At 41.8% G+C, this 22,635-nt stretch overlaps 1 pseudogene across 1 annotated transcript in view; it reads left to right on the top strand.

Annotated features, from left to right (window-relative positions):
* Window positions 1–21,508, top strand: part of LOC311615472 (D-3-phosphoglycerate dehydrogenase-like) — a 39,096-nt pseudogene extending 17,588 nt beyond the window's left edge. Inside the window, exon 2 of the transcript in view lies at window positions 19,965–21,508. The product of the transcript in view is annotated as a D-3-phosphoglycerate dehydrogenase-like (transcript). The remainder of the gene's footprint in view (window positions 1–19,964) is intronic.
* Window positions 21,509–22,635: the final 1,127 nt, after the last annotated feature.

The following is a 22,635-nucleotide window of genomic DNA, read 5'->3' as shown; positions in this document are numbered from 1 at the left end:
GGCTGCCCCCATGTGGACACAATATGGCTGCCACAAGATGGCCAGTAGGGGAAGGCAGTTGGGAGGGACCAGGACTGCAAGGGAGGGCAGTTGGGCAATCAAGCCTGCAGGGGAGGGAATTTAGGGGTGGCCAGGATGGCAGAGGAGGGGAGTTGGGGGCGACTGGGCCTGCAGGGGAGGGAAGTTAGGGGTGTCCAGGCCTGCAGGGGAGGACAGTTAGGGGTGACCAGGCCTGCAGGGGAGGGCAGTTAGGGGCAAACAGGCTGGCAAGGGAGCAGTTAGGCATCTATCAAGGGAGTGATTAGGGAGTGATCAGGCTGGCAGGCAGAAGTAGTTAGGGGCAATCAGGAAGTCAGGCAGGTGAGCAATAGGAAGCCAGCAGTCCTGGATTTTGAGAGGGATGTCCTGCTGCCCATTTAGGTCTGATCCCAGTAGGTCCCAGATTGGAGAGGGGTGCAGGCTGGGCTGAGGGACACACACCCACCCATGCACAAATTTTGTGCATCGGGCCTCTAGTCCTATATAATAAAAGCCTAATATGCAAACCAACTGAACTGTGGAACGACTGGTCACTATGACACACATTGACCAGCAGAGGGTAGACATTCAACACAGGAGCTTTCCCTAGTCCACGGTGGCAGCAGGGGGTGGGGCCGGCAAGCAGGTGATACCAGGTTAGCAAAAGTGGGTGCCAGCAGGGGCCCCACAATTGCCCTACCAGTTGCTCCACAGATTGGTCCTGATTGGCAGCCAGGTGTAAGGACCCTACCCATGCACCAATTTTGAGCACCAGACCTCTAGTTATATCATAATCATTTGCTGTTTTGCTATAGTGTCTTCATAATTATCATTTTTAATGGCCACATAATATTCCATTGAGCAAATGCACCTTCATTTACTTAATTATTTCCAATTTTTAACTATTGTGTATAATACTACAATAACAATCCTTACACAGAGAGATCTTTTTTTCTCTTGAACAGTTTCCTAAACATATACAGTATCACCTTAAATACATTTCTTTTATATTGATTAAGGTATTATATATGTGTCCTTATCCCCCCATTGCCCTCCCTCCCCCATTCATGTCCTCACAACCCTATTGTCTGTGTCCGTTGGTTATGCTTTTATGTATAAGTAAAAATTCCTACTCCCCCACCTTCCCTCTGATGTTTAAGCATCTGATCAATACTTCTCTGTTTCTGGATCTGTTTTTGTTCGTCAGTTTATGTTGTTCATTGTAATCCACAAATGAGTGAGATCATGTGATATTTATCTTTCACTGACTGACTTATTTCACTTAGCTTAAATGCATTTTTTTTTATTCAGTTATCCATTTACCCACCCATCATTCAGTCTGCAGAATTGTTAGGGCATTGGGGCACATACTCAGAACAATCCAATGTGGACCATGTGCTCAGTCTGGTGGTAAGACAAGCATTTCAGCAAATAACTGTGACATTGTGTTATAAGTGCTATCAGAGTCCACTGTAGGGAGTGAAAAATTCTATCTTTTTTCCTAGGGTGACTTTTCATGGTCCTTTTACTGGGACTTTGTCTCCTATTTCATAGCTTCAACTAACCTCATTTCTCTAGTCTCTTTCTCTCTTGGCTGGACTTTTAAGTGTCCCTAAATCCCCTTTCTCTGAACAACCTGCCCCAAATTGACCCACAACTTACAAGCTTTCTTTCGTAATTCAAACACCTGATTACTACCTCCTCTTAAGAAGTCTTCCGATAGCTGCAGCAGCCACTGAATAGCTGCAAGCCCCAGAGCACTGGTCCCCAATTGGCGCAAACATGTGGATTCTGGGGATCTCTGCACTCCACCATGAAAAAGTCAGATTTCACCTGGGATAAGGTGAGGTCTCTGGTCTTGGTGGGGAGAGAAAAATGTGTGCTTTGCGAGAGCTGGAGGACCAGGGAAGTCAGCGCCAGGAAAAATCCATGGTGGTTGGAGCTGGCAAGATCTGTGAATGTGAAAAGGGGTCCTCAGAGCTGCTAACAGAGGGGATCACTAAAGAGCAACCCATTTTGACCTGACGCCTAGGGGAATCAAAAGTGTGCCGGCTGCTTAGACCCAAGGGGGAATAGGGGACTGGGAAACTTGTGTGCAGAACCATTGTTCACACACTTGGGCTTTTTCTTCTTCAAATTCTTGCTTCAGATTACTAAGCCCAGTGTATAAAATAACCCAGGTAGGGACACCCTGGGAGACTGCAGGGGAAGGTTGTTTTTCTGGAACCTGGTGATCAGAGTGTGGAGTGACCATCGGAGAGCCAGCTCTGAGATAGTCCACTCCTACAAACTAGTATTGAGTGCCACAGGGAAAGAAGGATCTAAACACAGGCTAGAGAGGCCAAATAGATGCAGAAATCAATTCAGAAACACTGCCACTCAGGGGCTGAATCACAAATTGATTCTTGTGTAATAAAAAATAAAGGAATACAAAAAATTAAGACACTACCTGCTTAAAAATCAGGACTGGCTTACAACACTGAGGAGCAATGGAATGCAGGGAACTACAATACTGTCCAGACTGGGAAACAGGTGTGCCAAACAGAACAATAGAGGAAGTGAATGACCTTCACTACTGCACATTTTATTTTTTTATTTTCATTTTTTGCATCTTTTACTTACTGTAAGAAAATACTTTTTTTCTTTTTTCCTTCACTTGATTTTACCTTTTAAACAATTACATTTTTATTTTCAAACAGTATTATTACTACTACTTTTTTTCTTTTGTTTTAAGTGTCATTATATTTTCTCTTTATTTTACCTTGGGATTAGTGTTCCACATTCTATTTTCATCTTTTCTTTAGCATTGTTTTACTGTATCTCAACTCTACCTTTATGCCATCACACTATTTCTAACCTTTCCACTTTGGTGTCCTGTTTCTCTTTCCCATTTCCTGCTTTAGATGTTCCCCATTCTTTCTGTTTACACCTTGTTAAAATTTCAGTCAACTCATATATCTAATTACCAATCCCCTGCTCCAAGTCTATACACACTTCACTCTTCGCTGTCTTAACTATCCAACAAATTTCTCATTGTCCTTTTATTATTGTTTGCTTGAATGTTGATTATATAGACTTTTTATGCTCTTTTAGACTGTTTTGCTTATTCTTTTTGTTTGTTTGTTTTGCTTTGTTTGCTTTGTTTTTGTTTGTTTTTTGCTTCAGTTTTCCCTCCCTCGCTTGATATTAGTTGGTGTTGTAGTTTGTATTAATCTCCAGGTTCTCATTGCTGGAATTTGCTGGGATTAGTGGCTATTCTCTTGGAGTTTACTCCCCATATATATAGTTTGTTCCCCTTTTCTTTCTTAGACTCTTTCTTGTCTCTCTTACTTTTTTTCCCCTTTTCCCAATATCATTTAGACACTCCTTCTTCCTTCTTTCTTTTTCCTCTCCTATCCCCTAATTTGTCTTTCTTTGGTGGTGATCTTTATTGGAGATTATTAATATAGTGAATACATTTCTGTTCAGTGTCTTGTGGGTTGTACCTGGTTTTGTTGTATTTTGTGTCTTTAAATCATCACAGGAGAGAGAGAGAACTACATAACCAGACATCCAGATAAGAAAGACCATATGGAGACAAAGAAACAGAGCGCATATGAAAGAAAAGCAGGCATCATCAGAAAAGGAAGTAAACGAAATAGAGGAAATCAACCTATCAGAGAAAAAATTCAGAGAAATGGTCATAAGGAGGCTGAAAAGAATGGAAGACAAATTTGATAATATGAGTATGAACCAAGAGGAAATGAAGAAGAACCAAAAAGAAATGAAAAATGACATCGCTGCTATAAGAACTCAATAGTAAACATCAACAGTAGACTAGAAGAAGCAGAGAAGCACATCAGGGAGCTAGAAGACAAGATGGTAAAAAATGCCCAATTAGAACAGCTTCTAGAAAAAAAATTAAAAAGCAGGAGGAGAACCTAAGGGAACTTTGGGACAACACAAAACAAAACAACATCCACATAATATGGGTGCCAGTAGGAGAGGAAACAAAGCAAGGAATAGAAAACCTGTTTGAAGAAATAATGACAGAAAACTTCCCTGATGTAGGGAAGAAAAAAACCCACACAAATCCAAGAAGCTCTCTGAGTCCCAAGCAAAATAAACTCCAAAAGACCGGTGCCAAGGGACATTATAATTAAATTGGCAAACACCAACAACTAAGTAAGAATCTTAAAAGCAGCCAAAGAGAGACAGAAAGTTACATACAAAGGAACCCCTATCAGACTATCAACTGATTTCTCAACTGAAACTCATCAGGCCAGAAGAGAATGCAATGAAATATAGAAAGACATGAAAAGGAAGGGTCTGAATCCAAGAATACTGTACCAAGCAAGGCTATCAGTCAAAATTGAAAGTGAAATCAGGAGCTTCACAGACAAAAAAACGACTAAGGGAATTTATTACCACCAAACCTGCAATGCAAGAAATGCGGTAGGGTCTGCTGTAAAAAAAAGAAAGAAAAAGAAAGAAAGAAAGAAAGAAAGAAAGAAAGAAAGAAAGAAAGAAAGAAAGAAAGAAAGAAAGAAAGAAAGAAAGAAAGAAAGAAAGGAGGGAGGAAGGGAGGAAGGGAGGAAGGGAGGAAGGGAAGGAAGGGAAGGAAGGGAAGGAAGGAAGGAAGGAAGGAAGGAAGGAAGGAAGGAAGGAAGGAAGGAAGGAAGGAAAGAAAGAAAGAAAGAAAGAAAGAAAGAAAGAAAGAAAGAAAGAAAGAAAGAAAGAAAGAGGAAGCAAAGAAAGAACACTGGGGTAAAGAATAAAAATGGTGACAAATAAGAACCTATCAATAATAACTTTAAATGTGAATGGATTAAATGCCCCAATCAAAAGACATAGGGTAATGGATTGGATAAGAAAACATAACCCATATATCTGCAGTCTACAAGAAACGCATCTCAGAAAAAAAGACACACACAGACTGAGTATGAATGGATGAAAAAAGTTTTTCCGGGTGAATAGAAATGGAAAAAAAAAAAAAAAAAAAAAGCTGGGGTAGCAATTCTTATATCTTACAAATTAGATCTCAAAGTGAAGGATATAACAAGAGATGAGAAGGCCACTTCATAATACTAAAGGGAGCAATCCAAGAAGATGAAATAATGCTGGTAAACATATACGCACCCAATACAGGAGCACACAAATACATTAAAAAACAAAACAAAACTAAAAAAAAAACAAAAAAAAATCCTGAGGAATATCAAGGGAGACATTGACAGCAATTCACTCATAGTAGGAAACTTTAATACCCCACTATCATCATTGGACAAATCATCTAAACAAAAAAATCAGCAAAGAAACATCAATCTCAAATGACTCACTAGACCAGATGAAACTAATTGATATCTTCAGAACATTTCACCCCAAAGCCACAGAATATACATTCTTCTCAAGTGCACATGGATGATTTTCAAAGATTGACCATATGTTGTGACACAGGCAAAGTCTCTTCAATTTCAAAGAGATAGAAATCATATCAAGCATCTCAGATCACAGTGGCATAAAACTGGAAATCAACTACAATGAAAACAATCCAAAGAAATCAAACACATGGAGACTAAACAGCTAAACAATGACTGGGTTACCAGAAAGATCAATGGAGAAATAAAATACATCATGACAACAAACAATAACGAAAACACAACAATTCGAAATCTATGGGACACAGTGAAAGCAGTCTTGAGAGGGAAGTTCATAGCTGTACAAACCTACTACAAAAACCAGGAAACAATGGTAATACATTACCTAACCATACAACTCAAAGATTTAGAAATAGTGCAACAAGAAAAGCCCATTATAAGAAGGAAGAAAGGAAATAATAAAGATCAAAATGGTGATAAATGACATAGAGACCAAAGAAACAATACAAAAGATCAACAAATCCAAGAGCTGGTTCTTTGAAAGGATTAACAAAATTGATGAACCTCTAGCCAGGATCAGCAAGAAGCAAAGTGAGAGGACCCAAATAACCAAAATGAGATATAAAAGAGGTAAAATAACAACAGACTCCACCAAGATACAAAGATTTTGAAAAAATACTATTAACAACTCTATTCCAACAAACTGGACAACCTAGAGGAAAGGGATGTATTCCTAGAAAAATATAACCTTCCAAAACTCAATCAGGAAGAATCTAAACAGCTCAACAGGCCAGTAATTATGGAAGAAATTGAAGCAGTTATCAAAAAGCTTCCAGCAAACAAAAACTCAGGGCCAGACAGCTTCATAGGGGAGTTTTACCAAACATTCAAGGAAGAACTAAAACCTATCCTCCTCAGACTATTCCAAAAAAAATTCAAGAGGAAGGAATACTTCCAATCGCCTTCCATGAAGCCAGCATCACCCTAATACCAAAACCAGATTAAGATAACACAATGAAAGAGAATTATAGGCCAATATCCCTCATAAATATAGATGCCAAGATCCTCAGCAAAATTCCAGCAAATTGGATACAGCAGTACATCAGAAAGATCATACATCATGACCAAGTAGGATTTATCCCAGGAATGCAAGGTTGGTACAATATCTGCAAATCAATAAACGTGATACATCACATAAACAAATTGAGAGATAAAAATCACATAGTTATATCAATTGACACAGAAAAAGCGTTTTATAAAATCCAATACCCTTTCCTGATAAAAACTCTCAACAAGGTGGGAATAGAATGATCATACCTCAACATAATAAAAGCTGTATATGATAAACCCACAGCTAACATCATACTCAATGGGCAAAAACTAAAACCATTCCCCCTAAGAACAGGAACAAGACACAGATGCCCACCATCACCACTCCTGTTTGACATAGTACTGGAAGTATTAGCCATTGCAAATTAGACAATAAGAAGAAATAAAAGGCACCCAAATTGGAAAAGAAAAAGTAAAGCTGTCCATGTTTGCAGATGACATGATATTGTACATAAAAAATCTGAAAGATTTCATATAAAAAACAAAACAAAAACTAGTAGACTTAATAAATGAATTCTACAAGGTAGCAGGATACAAAATTAAGGACAAGAAATTTATGGCATTTGTATACACCAATAGTGAACTTACAGAAAGAGGCACTGAAAAAGCAATCCCATTTACCATTGCACCAAAAAAATAAAATATCTAGGAATTAACTAAGGAGGTAAAAGACATATACATGGAAAACTACTGGACACTGAAAAAAGAGATAGAGGTAGATGTAAAAAGAAGGTAGAACATACCATATCCATGGATTGGTAGAATCAAATCATGAAAATTTCCATACTACCCAAAGCAATCTATAGATTCAATGCAGTCCCTAGTAAAATACCAACAGCATATTTCACAGACTTAGAAGGAACTTTGCAAAAATTCATCTGGAATAAAAAAAGACCCTGAATACCTGCATCAATCCTGAGAAAGAAAAATAAAGTAGGAAGGATCTCAATACCAGATTTCAAGCTGTATTATAAAGCCACTGTTCTCAAAACAGCCTGGTACTGGTACAAGAACAGGCATATAGATCAATGGAATAGAATAGAGAATCCGGATATCAACCGAAATCACTATGCTCAATTAATATTTGACAATGGAGGTATGAACATACTATGGAGTCAAAATAGTCTCTTCAACAAATGGTGTTGGAAAAATTGGACAGATACATGCAAAAAATGTAACTAGACCACCAATTTACACCATACATAAAAATAAACTCAAAATGAATACAAGACTTAAAAATAAGATGGGAAACCATAAAAATACCAAGGAATCCACAGGCAGCAAAATCTCAGGCATATGCCAAAAGAACTTCTTCACTTATACTGCTCCTAAGGCAATGGAAACTAAAGGGAAAATAAACAAACGGAACTACATCAAAATAAAAAGCTTTTTCACAGCAAAAGAAACCATCAACAAAACAACAAGAAAGCCCACTGTATGGGAGAACATATTTGCAAATGTTATTACTGACAAAGGCTTAATCTCCAACATCTAAAAGCAGCTTATACAACTTAATAAAAGGAAGATGAATGATCCAATAAAAAAATGGGCAAGGCACCTAAATAGAATCTTTTCAAAAGAAGACAAGAGGAAGGCCAAGTGACACATGAAAACATGCTCGAAGTTACTAATTATCTGAGAGATGCAAATCAAAACAACAATGTGGTATCATCTCTCACCTGTCAGAATGGCTATTATCAACAAATCAACAAACGATAAGTGTTGGTGAGGATGCGGAGAAAAAGGAACCCTTGTGCACTGCTGGTGGGGATGCAGACTGGTTCAGGCACTGTGAACAGTATGGGGTTTCCTCAAAAAACTGAAAATGGAACTCCCATTTGACTCAGTAATCCCACTCCTTGGAATATATCCTAAGAAACTAGAAACACCAATCAGAAAGGATATATGCACCCCTATGTTCCTAACAGCACAATTTACAATAGCTAAGATTTGGAAACATCCTATGTGCCTGTCAGCAGATGTCTGGATCAGAAAACTATGGTACATCTACACAGTGGAATACTATGCTGCCATAAAAAGAAGGAATTCTTACCATTTGCAGCAACCTGGATGGAATTGGAGAACATCATGCTAAGTGAAATAAGCCAATCAGTGAAAGAAAAATACCATATGATCTCACTCATTTGTGGATAATAAAGAACATTATAATCTGATGAACAAAAAAGATAGATACAGAGTCAGTAAAACATCAAACAGACTGTCAAATTACAGTGAGAAGGTTAGGGAGAGATAGGGATCATAAGATATAAGATATAAGAGATCATAAGATATAAGAGATCAACCTAAGGACTTGAATGAATGCATATAAGAATAACCAACTGAAGCAAGACATTGGGGGGGGGGGCGTGAGGGCATGTATGGGAGTGGAGTGGGTGGGGGCAATGGGATGATATGTACACATATAATACCTTAATAAAAAGAAAATCCAAATTTTTAAGCTACTATTGTATATATATATAAAGAAGTCTTCCTAATCTTAATAAACTAGGCCTTTAGGCCCAATTAGGCCTGCAGATTTATTTGTTTGGCATGGGGCTCTCAAAGGTTGAAACTAGAGTGCTTGTGGCATATCTCTTTGCTTCCCCCTCATCACTCCTTACCTCCTCATTTTAGGTCAGCTCCACTCAAGAATTTCACTGCCTGATGTGAACTGGTAAGGCAAACTAGGATTCCCCTCAACTAAACCTTTAACTTTTATTATCTTCTCTCACTTACTTAGCCCTATACCATAGGAATTTAATTTCTTCTATCTTTCAACCTTTACACAGGTTACAATTTCATTAATATATCTCCATTTGTTTCATTCAGTCAGTTATTAAAACAATTTGTCAGTTAGGGAATCCTTACTGAGCACCTGTATTGTGTCAGGTCCCCTGTGGAGTCCTGGGCACACAGAAAAGAATGACCAGTGATCTTTTCACTAGCAGTACTCATGGTCCAGCATAAACATGTCCTTCATGGATTTGGGTTGTAAACTCCTTTCAGGAAGAATTAAAGGCAGTGCTCTTTGATGAGGGCTTTGCCAAAATAAAAGTTATTCAAGGGCCATTCTACTTCATTATATCATGCCCTACTTGTGTTCAGTTCTGCAGAACCAGCACCTGACAAAAATCAATGTTTCTTCTGGAGAAAAAAACCAAAACTGGTCATCTAGAAGAAATTGGGTGATTAGTCCAAGATTTCTCTGTGTGGCTCTTTCCCCTTTCTCTCATTTGGCCCCTGCCTTTGTCTAAACAAGTTTATGTTGTGCTTATATACTCATAGCTTTTTGTATTGGCATAGAGGGCTCAGACCCTCCTGTCTTCTTGGGACCACAGCAGAGATGTCTTTTTATCCAGATAGAAGGAAAAAGAGGAAGAAGGATGGTCTTAATCTTACATGGATTGTCCATAGCATTTGATTCTGGTTTTGGAATACTCTCTTGACCTGCTCTTATTGTCCAAGTATCTGCCTTATCTCTGACTCTGGGTTACCCTACCTCTGGGACTTTTCCTGTGCAGTTTCTTCTGAGGGTCTCTCTCTCTGCCTGTCTTTTAAAAAATCTAGTTACAGCTTTATTGAGATATAATTCACATACCATACAACTCATTCATTTAAAATATACAGTTCAGTGGCTGTTAGTGTATACACCAAGTAGAGCAACCTTCATTATTATTCAATTCCAGAACATTTCCATTATCCCCAAAAGAAACCTCATACTCCTTAGCCATAACCTCCTAATTTCTCAATCCTCACCAGCTCTAGGCAACCACTAATCTGTAACTCTGAATTTATCTATTCTGGACACTTCATATACTTGGAATTATACAATATGTGGCTTTTTGTGTCTGTATTTTTTCACTTAGCATAATTGTTAAAATATATCTATATGTGTCAGTAAACTTCATCCTTTTTTATAGTTGAATAATATTCCATTATATGCATATACCACAATTTGTTTAACATTCATCCATTGATGGACTTTTAAGTTGTTTTCAACTTTTGGCCATTGTGAATAACGCTTCTATGAACATGCATATACAAACCTTTATGTGGCTATGTGTTTTCCTTTCTAGGAGCAGAGTTTCTGAGTCAGACAATAACTCTGTGTTTAAGCTTTTGAAGAACTACCAGACTATCTTCTAAGGGTCTCTCTTCACCTATTTTTTAAAGTTTTATTAAAGTACAGTTGTCATACTATAGTATACTAGTGCATGAAAACTTATGCACTGGAGGGGGTGTCCTTCAGCGTGCCTACCCCCCTCACAGTCTGGGAACCCTCTGAGGCAGGAGGCGACCCGGCGATTAGGGGAAGGTGACTCCCCATCACTCCTCTGCTGCTGCCACTGCTGACAGTGCAAGTCTAAGCCAGCCCTGGTTACCTGAGCCTCAGATGGCCCTGGGCAACTAGGCAGCCACCATCTAAGGCTTGCCTGTGCCTCAGGCCAGCCTTGGGTACCTGGGAGGCTGAGTGGTCTGGGGGACCCCGGAGGCAGGTGCCCCGGTGGGGCTGAGGGACTGGGCGCTGCCATCTTATGGCTGTGAGCAGTGCCATCTTTGAGGGTATGGCAGTTAATTAGCATATTCCCTCCTTATTGGTTGTGGGTGCCGCCATATTACAATGGTGTGAGGGTCAATTAGCATATTCCCTCTTTATTAGATAGGATTAGTTTCAGTTGTACAACATAGAGATTAGATAAACTGTCCACCTTTTAATGTTGCTGTTCCTCTACTCCTCTTAACTATTACTAATATCAATTTCCGTTCAGATTTCTCTCCTGAGCTGCCTACAAACATCTCCACCTGGATATCCCACAGGCTCTTCAACCTAATGTTTCAAAACAGAACTCATGTCCTCCCTTCCCCACATTATGTTTCCTCTTCCTCCTGTGTTGCCTGGTCCAGTTCATGTTCTCATAATCTACATAGCTGCCCAAACATCAGACAAATCCTAGACTCCTTTTCTCTCTCATTTTCCACATCCAATTCATCACCAACTTCTAAAGGTTCTATATGTTCAATAACTCTCCAATTCATCTCCTCCTCTACATCCCTTTTTGCAAATGCACCAATTAAGGTCCCATCTAACATCTGACCATCTTTTTCTCTATTCCTCTAAATCAGAGGTTCCCAAACTTGTTTGTGCCGTAGACCCCTTGCCATGTTTTTCGGTTTTGGGTAGACCCCCTACTTACCTGATATTGATTTTTTTGTAAATTTCTAACTGTAGTGAAGTTTAGTGTTAAAATTTAATAAAAAATAATGTACCTACTTTTCTCCGGCATTCTCAAACAAAATAACACTGATTCACTATAATTTGTATGATAAACTACCAGTTTATATTTTTTTAAATATTTTCTCAGCACTTTCCTATTCAAGATTCAGGAAACGAATTTATAGAGTGACGAATTGAACAAGTCAGTGCAAGTTCGCGAAGCTTTGAGACAAAAACTGGCAAGAATGTTTACTGCGCGTATGCTTGTAACAAGATGATACTGGTATATCATTATATGCAGGTTTTTATCCTACAACTTACACAATTTTATAAACATATATAATAAATTTTTTACTTCATAGGTACTTTTATAAATAATTTATATGTTTTTATATTATAAGATAATATGATGTAAGTAAATAGGTACTATCAGTGTATGTTGAGATCCACTATCGTGGACCCCCATTTTCATTTCATGGACCCCCAAATTTTTTTTTCGCTGACGTAGACCCCTTGCACGTTGTCATAGACCCCTGGGGGTCGATATAGACCACTTTGGGAATCACTGCTCTAAATCATCCTTAATATCACTTCTAATATGATAAGCCACTTTCCTGCTTAGAATCCTTTAGCAAGATGCTCCAGATTATACAATCAAATTTACATTCTTTGCCTGATATGGTAACAGGTATTGCACCAACAATACTGAATTTAGTGTGCTCCCTCATACATTTGTGCTTTGCACATGCTGTTTCCTCTGCATTGAAGACTCTCCCCAATGCTTTTCCACTGAACACATTTCTACTCATCCTTCTGAGCCCAAATTAAATGGTACCTCTTCTGTGAAACTCTCCCTGAATTCTTCAGGTAGCCTTTGGTCTCACTTCTCACCTATTTCCAATGATATATATATACTAATAAAAGCCTAGGTTCTTGCGCCCTTGCACCACACCCTCATGTCATCACAAGAAGGCTACCACAAGATGACCACCATAAGATGGCTGCAGCGGAGGGCAATTGGGGGAGAGATCAAACCAGCAGGGGAGGGACCAGACCTGCAGGGGAGGGCAGTTGGGGACAAGATCAGGCTGGCAGGGGAGCAGTTAGGCATCCATCAGGCCAGCAGTGGAGCAGTTAGGGGGAGATCAGGCTGGCAGGCAGGTGAGCTGTTAGGAGACAGCAGTCCAGGATTGTGAGAGGGATGTTTGACTGCCACTTTAGGCCCAAACCCCCAAGAGGTTCCAGATTGGAGAAGGTGCAGGCCAGGCTGAGGGACATCCCCTCTCATGCACGAATTTTGTGTACTGGGCCTATAATATATATGTCTTTGCTAGAAATATCACTGTAAATAATATTTCCTTACTTATTTTTCAGACAGAAAGGTACTTGAGGAAAGGGACTGTATAATTTCATCTCTGAATGCCAAGCCCTTAGCTGAGTGTCCAGTGTCTAGCACAAATGCGCGCGCGCGCGCACACACACACACACACACACACACACACACACACACATTAAGGTAAGGAAAAAAGAAAGTATGCTTTATTAACTTTATTGTCTCTTTGACCATCTGTTCTGGGCCAAGAATGTCAAATACTTTGTGTATTACCTTATTTAACACTCACAGCATTCTTACCTGGTATCTCTACCTGAAAATGAAGAAATTGAGGCTATCAGAGATTTGGTACCCTGCACAAATTCACATTCAAAGCAGAGCAATATTTCCTCTGCTTTGAATGTGAATTTCAACCTGAATCCTTACCAACTCCATCTTGCCTTCAGACCCAAAGCCCTCAAATATTGTCCTGTCTACATACCACAGTCATCTATATCCCCTCTTCCTGAGAAAAAACATCTAGGAAGGGCCTTTAAGTCTCATAGAAATTCTACCCCTCTCTCTAATTTGGTTTCATCTCGTTCCAAGACTTCAAGTGGCTCCTCGCAACCACCTCAATTCATCTCTTTTGGGAGCTTGATAATCTTCCTGTCTATCTTGACCCATCTGTGGCCAAATGCCTTTTCACTTGAATTATCTGTGACAAGATGAAAAATTTCAAAAGGAACTTTCTTCAGAAGCTAAGGGGAACACAATATATATTTTTTTAATTATGAAACTTTAGAAAAAAATGAGTTTACAGAAGAATGATTCCTTTTCCTTATGGAACTCAGATCTTTCCATTAACGGTCTTGGCTGGCACAGTTTAGAGGGCACTTAATCCCCATTCCTATTCTTTGCCTCAATCCTGTCTCTGTTGCATGTTCAACAGCCACTACTGAGACTCATTGCCTGGAAAGTTTGGTTTGGTGTCACCAATAGGGCTGGTGGGATTCTCTGTCCTTTCTAGAACCACCCGCTTTATTAATTTAACTTTGATGGGAGGGTGAGGTGAGGTACATTTACAGATTACCTCCTGGTCCTGAAAACTCTGTATTTGTCCTGAGAGAACTACCTTGGTTCCTGGTCCCATGAGTGAAGTAAGAACTTCCTCATCTAGCCCTAGAAAAGTCTTTCTTCTACTTCTCCTTACAGGACTCTATGGCTCTGGCCTCTGAAAAGTCCACATTCACTCCAACCTGGTTCTTTTGGTCTCCTCTAGTTGTCCTGAAGTATATCTGGGGTAAACACTTCTTAGAGCAGGGGTTCAGCTCACAATAACACCCCTGTGACAGCTACTATTGATTGTCTATCCATTAGTTATTTCCCCACTTTATTTTTCTAACAGGTTCTTGATGATAAATTAAGCAATCCCAGAACTGCATATCTCTGGACATCATATTAACAAGACAATGACTTTCCCTAATAGTCACTTTTTAATGTGTTCCCTATTAACTGCAGCTGAAAGCTTCTCTGGGAACACCTTAATTCACAGACCCAATGGTCAAATCTGCCCTATGCTATATGACCCTCTCCTCTGTCCATCACTTACTGTTCCAGGGGTTTAAAATATTTTTCCAGTTTATCCAATCAACTTCACTCTCTGGGGACTTTAAATCTGGTAATGGGAGACATAAAGTATGGGAGGCAGTCATTGGCAATGACTCTCACAGGTGGCATTGCTCTAATGAGAAAGAGTTAAGAAGTTAAGTAGACTACTTAACTATGAGTGAAGTAGGCTTCAACTACTGTTCTGGTTCCTGCCTTTCCTAAAGGCAACCTTTCTGCTATTGCTTTCAACTAAAAGAGCCTTAGATAATGACTTCTAACCAATTCCACATTAGACCAACTTCTGTCCTTTTATGACACACAGCTGTTTATTCTAGGCCTGACATTGTTTTCATTTCCATGTCAGTGCAGATCCATTGGTAGTAGCTGTATACTCAGTTAAGAATGACTTTGATGTAGAGTCACACTGAAGTTGGGGTGCAGTTACCAATTAGCAATATCCACCATAGGCACATGAGTGGCTAAGTGGCACCAAGATTATAGACCCTATCTAGGCTAATACCTGGGGCTGTTCTTTCTAGTAGTCAATGTGGCATCTTTCTATAGCCTGCTAATCTTTCTAGCTCAGAACACAACTTTTTGTCCTTGGAGAAATAATTTTCCTTCTCTGAGCTCCAGTTCCTTAAGTGTAAAATAAAGAAATTGGATCAAATGATCACAAGGTCATTTCTAGTTCTTTGTAGGTCAATAGAAGACTCTGTCTCTTCCTGGCTCATCATTCACTCTCCTCCCCCTCTTATAGCACTCACTGAATTTCAGTGTCTTGTCTGAGGAATGCCTCCAGTTCTCAGTCTATTGGCAGAAAATAGAGGATGGACAGGTCTTGAACACAATGAATTCTCAGGTCTTTTCAGTTCAGGTTACAAACTCCACCTACTTCGCCAGGGTTTCTCTGATGATTCATTCAGGTGTTCCTCTCCTAACCTTGAGAATGATCTTCCAGAATTTTATCTCTTCAGTTTTGCAATATAGAATTGCTTCACATGCTGGTTATGATAATAGACAATATTCATCAATAGTCAAAAGGGTTTCTCTCTCATGCCCTCTCTCCTCTGACCCCTCTATCATCTCCACCATGTACCTCATCAATCAGGCTTTCACTCCATTCCTTAGCTGCCACTGTACCTTCCCTTCCTCTCTCCCTTTAGATATAGTCCTGCATTCCTGAGGATTTACATTCTGAGACCCCAACTGCATGAACCTCTCCCCTTTCCTCAAACTAGGCTCTGGCCTTCAGTGGCAAAGCAGCCTTTACCTTTTCCCCACCCTGACACCTAGCTCTGGTCTCATTGTCCCCCTCACAGGGCCTCTCCCTCTGCAGCTGCCGTAGCCTGAATAAGCACAACAGAAAAATCATCACATGTATTAAAGTAAAATTCTTGTTGGAAAACTGTGGATTTCCCTGGGCAGGACTTCAGTTTGAGTTTTTCAAGGTTCCTATGGATCCCTGCCCCCACCCCAGACGTCTGGGCTTGTAGGTAACCAGAGCCCTGGCCGTTCCTACCGATCAGCCCCCCAGAACTTCCCTGTCCACCAGTAAGGGGCCAAAGGAACAGAGAGGGCAGGGGAAAGTCAGCCAAACAGGGCAGGGAGCAGCCCAGTAGGGAAGTTTAACACAGAACTAGGGGCCCAGAGGGCAGGGAGCCAAGCTTCTCTTTACTAAAGAAGAAACCAATCTTGCAAATAAACACATACCGTAAACAGATTACCAGTGAGTCGGGAAAGGCTGCTGAAGGGCTGGAGAGCTGAGCTCTCCACAAGCCCCACCCCTGGTACTTCCCTGAAAGCTTAGGCCCAGCTTTGCATAAGTGGGATTGGGTCTCCAAAGCCTAGGCCCACCCAGCATCTCAATTGCTGAGGGAAGCCCTGAGCTTGGCCAGGCCTGGGCCTCTCTTCACTGTTGACTCTTTCTCCTTGGCTTCTTCACCCAGAATCCCCCTCAAATTCCTTTTGCTTAGCAAGACTGGGCTCTTGTCCATGTCCTTCTGACACTTCTGCCATCTCTTGCCAGTTTTTTTTACTGTTCATAGTCACTTTCCCAACATCCTTCAAGCACATTTACCACCATGTGCCTCCCCTTCTCGGCCTCCTTTTCAAATATCCACCATGAACCTTGAAAATGGTCATAGATAATAACCCTCATTTCATCCTCCCCCTTCCACCCTACACTTATTCTTTCAGAAACCTAGGGAGAATATTCAATTTAAGTTGTTTGGGCTTCAGTCTATCCCAATATGCTGAAATCCCTGCCCACCTCCCACAAGCATCCCCAAGGAATGTCTACATGCCATGGGGCAGAATAGAAGTAACAAGGCTCTAGGATTTTTCTGGCCTTTCTGTCAGCACCCTTTTCTGTCATTCCCATCACAATTGGGGAATGGCACCAAACATGCAGGTGCTCAGAGGACCCAAGAGGATTTTGTGACAGGTCAGAATACATGCCTCCATATTTGGCCAAAGGGTGAGACACTTGCCCATGGTCTAGGCTGGAAGTTCTATAGCTCTATTTATGCTAATTACTGAATCCTCAAGGCCTAGCACAGTGTCTGACATATAAAAAGCACTCAACAAATATGTACAAAAGTGCATGCATAAATATCTAAATAAATAAAACTTACAGCATCAAACTTCTAGGGCAAGCATGTCAAACTGGCGGTTGGTGAGCCATATGCCTCCTTTAACATGCTTGTTAGGGCCTGGGGTGGTGCCTCTTCATATGACTAAAATCTCAAGGCCTCTGTATTAGTTTTCTATGGCTTCCATAACACATTAATACAAACTTAGCAGCTTAAAATAATACCTATTTATTAGCTCACAGTTTTGTTGGTTAGAAGGTCAGATGGGCTCCACTGGGTTCCCTGCTCAGGGTCTCATAGGCCAAGATCAAGGTTTCTGCTGGACTCCTTTCTGAGGCTTGGAGTCAGAACCTCCACTTCCACATTTATTTAGGTTGTTGGCAGAATATCTACTTCCTGTTGATGTAGGTCAAAAGGGTCCATTTCCTTGTGAGCTGCCAGCTGGGGGCCTGCTTACTGCTTTGATAGAGGTCACCTGCATTTTTTTTCATGTGTCCTCCATCTTCAAACTAGCAACAGTGTTTTGACTTTCCCTTCTGCCTTCCTCTTCTGCCTCCAGCAGGAGAATGTTCTCTGCTTTCAAGGGTGCATGTGATTAGATTGGGCTCATTCACCTTTCTCCCTCTCTCTCTCTCTCTCTCTCTCTCTCTCTCTCTCTCTCTCTCTCTCTCTCTCTCTCTCTCAACTTCCAGAACTATGGGGAAATCAATTTCTGTTGTTTAAGCCACTTGATCTGTAGTATTTGTTATGGCAGCCTGAGTACACTAAGACAGTGACCATGATATACAACAGCATAAAGCAAGATGGGAAAATAGCTCCCAGCCCACTTGTGTAATGCTACTCTATGTCTTTGACCTTTCTGCCATTCACTGAGAGCTAGCATTGGTGTCCTGTAAGCCCCAGTCCTGAGGCCTAGAAGAAAGGGGGAAAGAGCCAGTATTTTAGGCTTAGGCCAGCTTGGTGCAGCTGTCTGTGAACTGGATAGGAGGACCTGGGTGTGAGGCCACCTTCCCAGGCAGGTCCAGTAACACTGCAAGAGGAATTAGCTGCAGATGAAAATCTGCAGCAGGAAGCAGGGCAAGTGCAGAGTTCCCTCCATGTGCAATTGATTTGTGACTGTGAACAGCAGATTTGGGATGTGACAGCCGACTGCAGGGTCAAGCAGCCAGCAGAGCTGTGTTGGTTTGGAGGCATTTCAAGCCTCTAAGCTGAAAAGCCACAGTTTTGGGGAACTACCATGAGCATCTGTTTCAATTCTGAGACTGGCTCCTCCCCACTGATGTTGCTGGTTTCTTTTGTCAGAATATGTAGACCCCAACTATGGCCCCTGGAAACAAAACTCCCAGTTATTCAAAAGGGCTGTGCTTTAGTTATCTATTGCTGTGTAAAACCATACAAGTTTACTACCTCATGGTTTCCACACATCAGAAATCTGGGCACAGTTTAGCTGAATTCTCTGCTCAGGGTCTCACTTGGTTGAAATCAAGGTGCTCAAAGGGCTGAGACCTGGCCTGAAGCTTGGGTTTCTCTACTAAGCTAACTGGTTTTGGCAGAATTCAGTTCCTTGCAATTGTAGAATTTAAGTCCCAATTTTCTTGGTGGCTGTTGGTCAGGGATTACTCTCAGCTCCTAGAGAGGCCACCCTCAGGGCCTGGCCACAGTTCCCTTTCCATGTGTCTGCAGTGATCCCACCCCCTCTCATTTTAACTTTTCATTTTGAAATAATTATAGAATCACGGGAAGTTGTAAAAATAGTACAGAGAGGTCAAAGTATCCTTTATTAAGTGTTCCCCAATGGCTACATCTTATATAATTCTAGTAAAATCTCAAATCCAGCCAATTGACCTTGGTGCATGTGTGTATATAGTTCCATGCCATTTTATCACATGTATAGATTTTTGTAACCACAAGATTCAGAACTGTTTCATCACTTCAAAAGTTCCCCCTTTATAATCATACCCAACTCTTTCTCTCCCACTACCTTTAAGCTCTGGCAACTACTAATCTGCTCCCCAACTCTGTAATTTTGTCATTTTGAGAATGCTTTATAATATGCAATATGTGACCTTTTGAGAATGGCTCCCCCCCCCACTCCCACTTAGAATAATGCCCTTGAAAGCCATCCAAGCTTTTGCATGTATCAATAGTTCATTCCTTTTTTTAAAGCTTAGTAGTATTCCATGGTATGACTGTACTATTGTTTATTTAATCACTCACCTTGTGAGAGACATCTTAGTTGTTTTCAATTCTGGCTATCTCTATAAAAAAGAGCCAGGGTGTAACACCTTTACCACTGAAGCTGGACCAGACCAGAAGTCAGTGCTGGGTTGCTTCTGTTGCAGGCATGGTGCCCCAGCACTGACTGCTGAGGGGGCTGCGAATCAGGGCCAGAAGAGAGAAGCAGGGACTGATCTGTTGCCTCTGTGGTAGCTTTTGACCAGCACTTTCCTCTCCCTTTCTCTTCCAGTCTGGCCAGCAGTTGTGCCTCCATTTCTCCCCAGGACTCCACCAGGGCTGCAGATCAGCCCCACCTTTCTGATCAGAGCCCGTTGATAGGCCCAGAGACAGTGACTGGCATAGAAACTGACCAATTAGAACCAAGTCTGGGTAAATCGTGAGAAACCAATTGCTGCCTAGGAGGCAAAGCTTTTGACACTGACTGGCATAGAAACCGACCAATCAGAACCAAATCTGGGGGCTTAGAGGTGTTTCTATCCAGGAAGAGTAGTCAATCCCGAGGCCGACTCCAGCAAGGGCCTTCGCAAATCTACAGAAAGTGCTCATCAGTGACAGCCTGGACCCTTGCTGTCAGATCCTGCAAGATGGAGGGCTGCAGGTGGTGGAGAAGCAGAACCTTAGCAAAGAGGAGCTGATAGCTGAGCTGAAGGACTGCGAAGGCCTTATCCTCCGCTCAGCCACCAAGGTGACCATGGATGTCATCAATGCAGCAGTGAAGCTGCAGGTGGTGGGCAGGGCCAGCACCGGCGTGGACAATGTGGACTTGGAGGCCACCATGAGGAAAGGCATCCTGGTCATGAACTCCCCCAATGGGAACAGTCTCAGTGCTGCGGAGCTCACCTGTGGGATGTTAATGTGTCTGGCCAGTCAGATTCCCCAGGCGATGGCTTCGATGAATGGGACTGAAAGAAGTTCATGGGAACTGAGTTGAATGGAAAGACCCTGGGAATTCTTGGCCTGAGGAGGATTGGGAGAGGTGTCTGTCCAGATGCAGTTTTCAGGATGAAGACTGTAGGGTATGACCCCGTCATCTCACCAGAGGTTTTGGTCTCCTTCAGCATTCAGCAGCTGCCCCTGGATGAGATCTGGCCCCTCTGTGACTTCATCACTGTGCACACTTCTCTCCTGCCCTCCATGACAGGCCTGCTTAATGACAGCACCTTCGTCCTGTGCAAGAAGTTCACCAGTGGTGAACTGTGCTGCAGAAGGATCTTGGACGAGGGTGCAGTGCTGGACGTGTTCATGGAGAGGCAGCCTCGGGACCACTCCTTGGTGGACCAGGAGAACGTCATCAGCTGCCCCCACCTGGGCACCAGCACCAAGGAGGCCCAGAGCTGCTGCAGGGAGGAGATCGCTGTCCAGTTCGTGGACATGGTGAAGGGGAGAGCCCTGGCAGGGGTCGTGAATGCCCAGGCCCTTACCAATGCCTTCTCTCCACACACCAAACCTTGGATGGGTCTGGCAGAAGCTCTGGGGAATCTGATGTGTCTGGGCAGGGTCCCCCAAAGGGACCATCCAGGTGGTAATGCAGGGCTTATCCCTGAAGAATGCCAGGAACTGCCTGAGCCCCGCAATCATTGCCGGCCTCCTCAATGATGCTTATAATCATGCGGATATAAACTTGGTGAATACCAAGCTGCTGGTGAAAGAGGCTGGCCTCAATGTAACCACATCCCATAACCCCACTGTGCCAGGAGAGCAAGGATTCCGGGAAGGCCTCCTGAGCGTGGCCCTGGCAGGTGCCCCCTACCAGGCTGTGGACTTTGTCCAGGGCATCCCACCTATGCTGCAGGCACTCAAAAGAGCTGCCTTCAGACCAGAAGTGCCTCTCCGTAGGGATCTGCCCCTGCATTTATAACAGGGTCAGCCCTCCAAACCTGCCATGCTGCCTACCATGACTGGGCTCCTGGAAGAGGCAGATATGCAGCTGCTTTCCTATCAGACCTTGGTGGTGCCCAATGGGGAGACCTGGCAAATGATGGGCATGTCCTCCCTGCTGCCCAGCCTGGACGTCTGGAAGTAACATGTGACCGAGGCCTTTCAGTTTCATTTCTGACCTTGGGGCTCACCAGAACCAGCCCTGGGGGCTTTGTGAGCAACATTGACAGGTCATATTCCCAGGGCTCACACCACTTATGTGGTCTGACCTTTGTAATAACCACTTAATAAACAGCCCCCCCACCCCCACCCCCCCCCAAAAAAGAACCAAATGTGGGTCAACAGTGAGAAGCAAATGGCTGCCTAAGAGGAGGAGCTTTTGACATTGACTGGCATAGAAACTGACCAATCAGAATAAAATTGGCTGGCAGAGGAGGGCAGTTGGGGGCTATAGGGCCTAAACCAGCAGTCGGACAGCCCACAAGGGGTCCCCCATTGGAGAAGGTGCAGGCTGGGCTGAGGGAACCCTCCTCCATGCACAAATTTCGTACACTGGGCCACTAGTTACAAGTAAAGCTGTTATGAACAATTGTGCACACATTTTTGTGTCAACAAAGGTCTTCATTTTTTCTGGGATAAATGTATGAGTGCAATTGCTAAGTTATATCCCCACCAGCAATGTATGAGTTTCTCACATCCTCACCAGAATTTGGTGGTGTTCCTTTTTTTGTATGTGCCTGTTTTAGCATTTTGGATTGGTAGCTTTAATTAGCAATTCCCTAATGGCTAATGGTGTTAAACATCTTTTCAAGTGCTTACTTACCATGTTTATATTCTCTTCATTGGAATGTATCTTCACATTTTTGCTTCCTTTATAATAGGACTGTTTGTTTGTTTTTTACTGTTTACTTTTGAGAGTTCTTTATACATTCTAGATACCTTAACTTTATCAAATATATGGTTGCAAATATTTTCGCCCAATCTGTAGCTTGTCTTTTCTTATTATTAACTAGGTATTTCGCCAAGCAAAGGTTTTTAATTTGGATGAAGTTAAAGTTATTATTATTTTTATGGATTATGCTTTCCATGTCAAATCTAAGAACTATTCACCAATTCTTAGGTCCCAAAGATTTTCTCTTATGTTTTACTCTAAAATGTTTATAGTTTTGCATTTTATATGATCCACTTTGAGTTAATTTTTTAAAATATATTTTTTTGATTTCCACAGAGAGGAAGGAAGAGGGATAGACAGCTAGAAACGTCGATGAGAGAGATACATCGACCAGCTGCCTGCTGCACACCCCC

This window comes from Pipistrellus hanaki (assembly GCF_964339955.1).
Source record: "Pipistrellus hanaki genome assembly, chromosome: X".
In the NCBI taxonomy this organism is placed as follows: domain Eukaryota; kingdom Metazoa; phylum Chordata; class Mammalia; order Chiroptera; family Vespertilionidae; genus Pipistrellus; species Pipistrellus hanaki.
Note: the sequence above shows the minus strand (reverse complement) of the source record. Positions and strands in the feature narration are given on the sequence as shown.